Here is a 5,644-nt window from a genome sequence, read left to right as displayed (position 1 = left end):
GTGAGTATCATCAATCTTACATATGATGGTGAGAGAACTTAGGACAATGCCTGTTCTAACTAGTGTGAAATGGGGCAAACAGGGAGACTTGGGATGTCAGTGTTCGGGAAATGTGGTGAGAAGAGGCAGGGTTTCTAAAGTCTTCCTTTTATCATCGTTGATCTCGCTGTTGCTATACAGACTGTGAGAAATACGGGCCAACCACCCACTGGCACTGTAATTAGGTTGCCAGATCTCAAAGTAGGGTATGTGTGGGGCAGGTATGGCGGGGCCCCATACTAGTGGGATACTAGCTCATTTCTACTTCAGGTAATGTATTTTGATAAGAGAAGATCAAGACATTTATCTGGGTACCATAACATGGGTTTCTCTTTACTCTTTTCCACTGAGACATGTTGCAAATTTCTCATTATTATTCTAAAGTAATTAATTGTAAGGTGATCTGAAAGGGGTATGAATGGGAGGAGTTGGTTATGAACATGAAAACCAAGTAAGGCTTAAGGAATGACGTGAATCCAAATATAACAAAATACCACATTCCTTTCAACCTGAAGTGTTTGGCTCTTATACACACCTAATAGAGAGAAACTTCAAATAGAGTTTCACTTCATAGCTGCTTTGACTTACTGCAAAGGGGAGGAGGTGTTAACAGAAAACTAGAAAAAAAGGAGACAGCAGTGGAATGTTAACCCAGTGAAGATTAATGCGACGTGTAGGGGTCTGATGATTTTTTGACTTAGGGGTAAACAAGTAATGCCAGTGAAGTATATTTACGGTGAACGTTAAAATGTTTATGCTTCTATGAGGAAGTTACAACATAATTCCAAAGGAAAGTCAAGATGTAACCTTTACATTTGTATTTAGAGGCTGCTTTTCTTACCCTGCTCTCCAAACGTATATTAAGCTAAGATATCGCAGGCTAGTTCTCAACCTCAGCTTTCTTATTTGGCAAATGTATCAGAAAATTCTATTTGGTTACTGGAGTTATCCCAAAGTGAAAAAATAGCATTTCCAGAAGGCTGGCATTCATTCCCATCCCTCTCTTGCATTTATATAACTCAATAGTGGCTTTGTTTTCTGACTGTTCACACACAGAACACACATAGAGCAACTGATGGAATGCCACCCAAATGTTTTTATGACTCTAGATGTATGCATGGTAGGCAAAGAAAAATTCAGAATTAGCCCTTATTCTGATGACTTACTATTTTTTCCAAATACTCTGAATCTGATACTATCACACAAATATTATTTGAGAACAGACCTAGTGGGAGAGTGGAAGGCACCGCCGCCTGTCTGGGTACTGGCAGTCCACTTCTGCAGAGATAGCCTGAGGCTGATCGTTATTGGAAGATGGGCTGATTGCTATCCTGCCACTTTGAAGAGGTGCTTCAAGAACTGGGAGCAGTACCTCTCACATTGGCTCACACAGGAAAACAAGCACACTGATCTCCTGGATCTCTGTCCATCCCACCCCACCTCACAAGCGTACTCTGTTTTAAGAGTTGCTGAGTCCAGTGAAGTTACAGCAAGATCACAAGAGTCTTTTCTTCTCTTTTGAGATAAATCCAGATCTTTCTGCTTAGTCTTAAAGAGCCCCAAACGTCTGATGTTAATGCCCGAATAGATTTAGAGGACAAAGATTAATACCTCTTTCAATTGCTGTGAGATCTTTCCATTCTGTTGAATACAGGCAATATTCTTTTTAAAGAATGATCTGGTCACTGTCAGAGAGGAATTCTGTAAATCTTTTAGCATTAATTTCAGAAGATTTTCTTCTCTATATTTTTATAAATTTAGTCAAGAAATAACTAAACACTTTTAAAATAACTGATACTAAACATCCTCTGGGACTTCCTTCTGCTGAAATAAAACACCAGGGCTTTTTTTTATTGTACTAAGAATGCGCAATTGAAAAAGTAATGATCATCACCATCCAGAGACATTACTTCCACAGACTTTTGACTACACTTAACACCAGCTTTTCATTTATATGCAATGCATTTCACTGCAGTGAAAACAAAGAGTTGAAGGGGTTGGACATTTAGGAAGAGATGGTCCAAGATACGTCCTTCATTCTTCCAGAAGCAGTCTCACACCAGGCTAAAAGAGAAAAGAGAGCTGACACACACACATACACACACGCACACACACATGGATTTCTAACACAACCACCCCTGTCCTCCACCACACCTATTCCATGAATCAACTCACAGGATGACATATATAGTGCCAACATTAATAGATTCTTATTAAACTGATCACTCCAGATTATGACTGATTACAACTTATCAACTTATGGGTATGGAATTCTAAGTGAGAAGTTGATGGTAAAATATTTTCCTAACTGATTAGGTAAGATTAATTAAATCTCTATTCTATTTCTTACTTTTTATTCCAAGGTGAGATATGTACAAGGACATAAGGCCCTCAGTAACCCAAGTGCAAACAGTGAGCTATAAACAATTGAGAGCATTTCAAACAGCAGCAGTGATGGACAAATTAAATGCTTGAGTCCATAATTAAGCACAGCATTTTACCACAACTTAGCAATTAAAATGCTATCCAACCAGAGAACAGGACCAAGTTAAAGTCTTCTGTCTTCGGCCGTGTATATCAACTAGGATTCTTCCAAAATTATGTAAAAAAAAAAAAAAAAAAAAAAAAGAAAGAAAAAGAAAAATTTCTACAATGATTCAAGGCGATGTAATTTGGGTGCTATATCCAGAGTAGTTTGAACAAGTTGTGTTCAACTTCAAGCAACTCGTGCCTGTCTTTTCATCGCTTCCTGTTGTGTACTTTGTGAACAGAGTTACTGCTGGCTTTCTAACCACATAATTCATACCAGCTGTTCAGACTAGATCATGGGAATCCTGTTCTTTTTTTTTTTTTGAGACAGAGTCTTGCTCTGTCTCCCAGGCTGGAGTGCAGTGGTGTGATCTCGGCTCACTGCAACCTCCTCCTCCCAGGTTCAAGTGATTCTTCTCTCTCACCCTCCCGTGTAGCTGGGATTACAGGCACCCGCCACCACACCCAGCTAATTTTTGTGTTTTTAGTAGACAGGGTTTCGCCATGTTGGCCAAGCTGGTCTCCTGACCTCAGGTGATCCACCTGCCTCGACTTCCCCAAGGGCAGGGATTACCAGTGTGAGCCACAGCACTTGGCCCCAAAATCCAAAACTTTTTGAGTGCCAATATAACGTTCAAAGGAAATGCTCATTGGAGCATTCTGGATTTCAAATTTGGGATGCTCAACCAATAGGATTAATGCAAATATGCCCAAAATTAAAAAAAATTGAAATTTGAAACATTTCTGGTCCAAGCATTTTGAGTAAGGGATGCTGAACCTGTATTATCCCAATTAATCTTCACAGACTCTAAGAGGTGGGGCCGTACTTGAGTCATGGGGATGTTAAAGTGCAGAAGGACAGGACCTTGCCCACTGCCACACACTCCCAGTAGCGTAGCCAGGATGGAAATCATGGCCCCTGGATGGCACAGCCTACTCTCCTGGTGCTTCTAGGAATTTCCAGGCAGGTCACACTAATACACAGGTGGCCCTGCAGAGAGGAAGCCGTTATGGAAACATTTCCCTAGGGTGAGTGCAGAATAGCTACTTTCGAGGCCCAAGGAATGATGAGTAAGTAACTGAAGAGCCGGAGCTGGACACAGTACTGGAGCATTCTCCTCGCATTTCTGGGCCACTCTGGAGTTTGTAATCGACGGGGAACTGGGAGGTGTGCCAAGCTGAAGCCATTGTGCCCATTTCCTGAATGCCTGAATAGGAACCACTGTTGCAGTATCATCTAAAAATGTGAACTTGCAAATCACATCAACTCTAATCCTGACATGGATGCCAGAGTACGCCGTTTCCTGCAAGGAGTGGAAAACAGGAGCCTTCAGAGTCCGGTGACTTTAAGTCAAATGCGGCCCTCTGCTTTTCTCCCTTGTCTTGGCTGACAAATACACCACCAGAATTCAGTTCCAACTAAAACCTTTTGAAGGAGTCAATCAAGATCTTGCACTTCACTTTGAGTCAATTTTAGAAAAGCTCTACCAGCAATATACTTTTAAAATGAAGTATTCTAAACTTAGTGAACAAAAACCAAATAATTCTACTTAAATCTATGTTTAATGCTATAGCTTTATCAGACTATCAAGTGCTTTCCCTTTACCTATCATCTAATTTTTATAAAAGGAAATTGGTTTATTTTCTCCAAGATAGATTAAATACTGTCCCCAGCTGCTTAAATAAGCCCTTTTGATATTAAAGGGTCATTACCACAAATGGAAAGTAGAGGAAACTCTTAGTGTGGAAAGCTGGACTACCATGTGAAGTGTGGACATACTAAGTTGAGGAAACTCTTCTTAAAAAGAGCATTGGGAGCCTATTAAATACCAGAGTCTGTGGCTGGTATTTGGAATACAAAGATGAATAAGACAGGCTAAGTTTAAAGAAACGGACAAATAACATTAAAGCGAAGTTTCATCAATTTCGTGAGTGAAGAAGCCATGTGGTGGTAAGAACATTCCTAGTGGGGCGATTAAGGTAGAAATGGGAGGAGAGTGTTTTGGGGAAATTAAAGGCGACTTGTCAGAGGAGGAGGCATGGCAAGACTTCAGCAGTCAAAAGAAGGAGTGGAAGGTGCACCAAGCAGAGGAGCTCCTAAAAAGGCATCAAGGGGAACATAGTGCTTGCAGAGGAGAGAGCCACTCACATGCCTAGGGATGGGGGTGGTGACGATGACAGGGGAAAAGGGAAAGGCAAGTCCACGTAGACAAACTTTTTGGGAGGGACAGGGTCTCACTCTGTTACCCAGGCTGAAGTGCAATGGGGCGGTCACGGCTCACTGCAGCCTCAAATGCCCAGGCTCAGGTGACCCTCCCACCTCAGCCTCCCAAGTAGCTGAGACTACAGGCATGTGCCACCACACCTGGCTAATTTTTTTTTTATTTTTTGTAGATATGGGGTCTCACTATGTTGCCCATGCTGGTCTCGAACTCCTAGACTCAGGCCATGCACCAGCCTTGGCCTCCCAAAGTGGTGGGATTATAGGCATAAACCACAGCACCCAGCCAACACAGGCAAACTTGCTGGTGAGTTGGACTTGATCCTGAAGGCTGTGTGGAACCATGGAAGGGCTATAATGAAAGGCACAGCCTGAGGAGTATTTCCATTTTTATTAGCTCATCCTTCCAGTGGGAGGCTGGTAATCATACCTAGAGGCTGTTGGCAACAGTTTAGGTAAGCAAAAGAAACTTAGTGCGAAATGAGAACTTCTCAGGCAATGGCAGGAACGTGTGTGGAGATGGGATGATAGTGCTGAGGGGAAGTTGATAACGAATCCTACTTCTGCTCTGGATACTCAGGTAGATGGCAAAGCCGTCCACCAAGGTGGGTAACACACAAGACGGAAGAGGCAGGAGGGGCAGATGTGAGGGTCAAGTCAGCTTGAACTTGTGAATGTGAGACACTTTCATGCTTTTCAAGTGCAGATGTTCAGTAGGTAGTCAGGAATATGAAAAGTGAAAAAGAGACCAAGGCAAAACAGATCAGCTAAGGAACTGCCCACATACACATGACAGTTGAGGTTGCTCAAGTGGATGAACCTTCTAGAAGAATTGCACAGTGTGGGATTCAAATA

General features: G+C 42.0%; 1 protein-coding gene across 25 annotated transcripts in view; it reads right to left on the bottom strand.

Annotated features, from left to right (window-relative positions):
• Positions 1-5,644, bottom strand: part of SIPA1L1 (signal induced proliferation associated 1 like 1) — a 411,542-nt gene that overhangs the window by 42,981 nt on the left and 362,917 nt on the right. The window lies entirely within an intron of this gene.

The sequence above is a fragment of the Pongo abelii genome, chromosome 15 (genome assembly GCF_028885655.2).
Source record: "Pongo abelii isolate AG06213 chromosome 15, NHGRI_mPonAbe1-v2.0_pri, whole genome shotgun sequence".
In the NCBI taxonomy this organism is placed as follows: domain Eukaryota; kingdom Metazoa; phylum Chordata; class Mammalia; order Primates; family Hominidae; genus Pongo; species Pongo abelii.
This window is presented reverse-complemented; position numbering and strand designations above follow the sequence as displayed.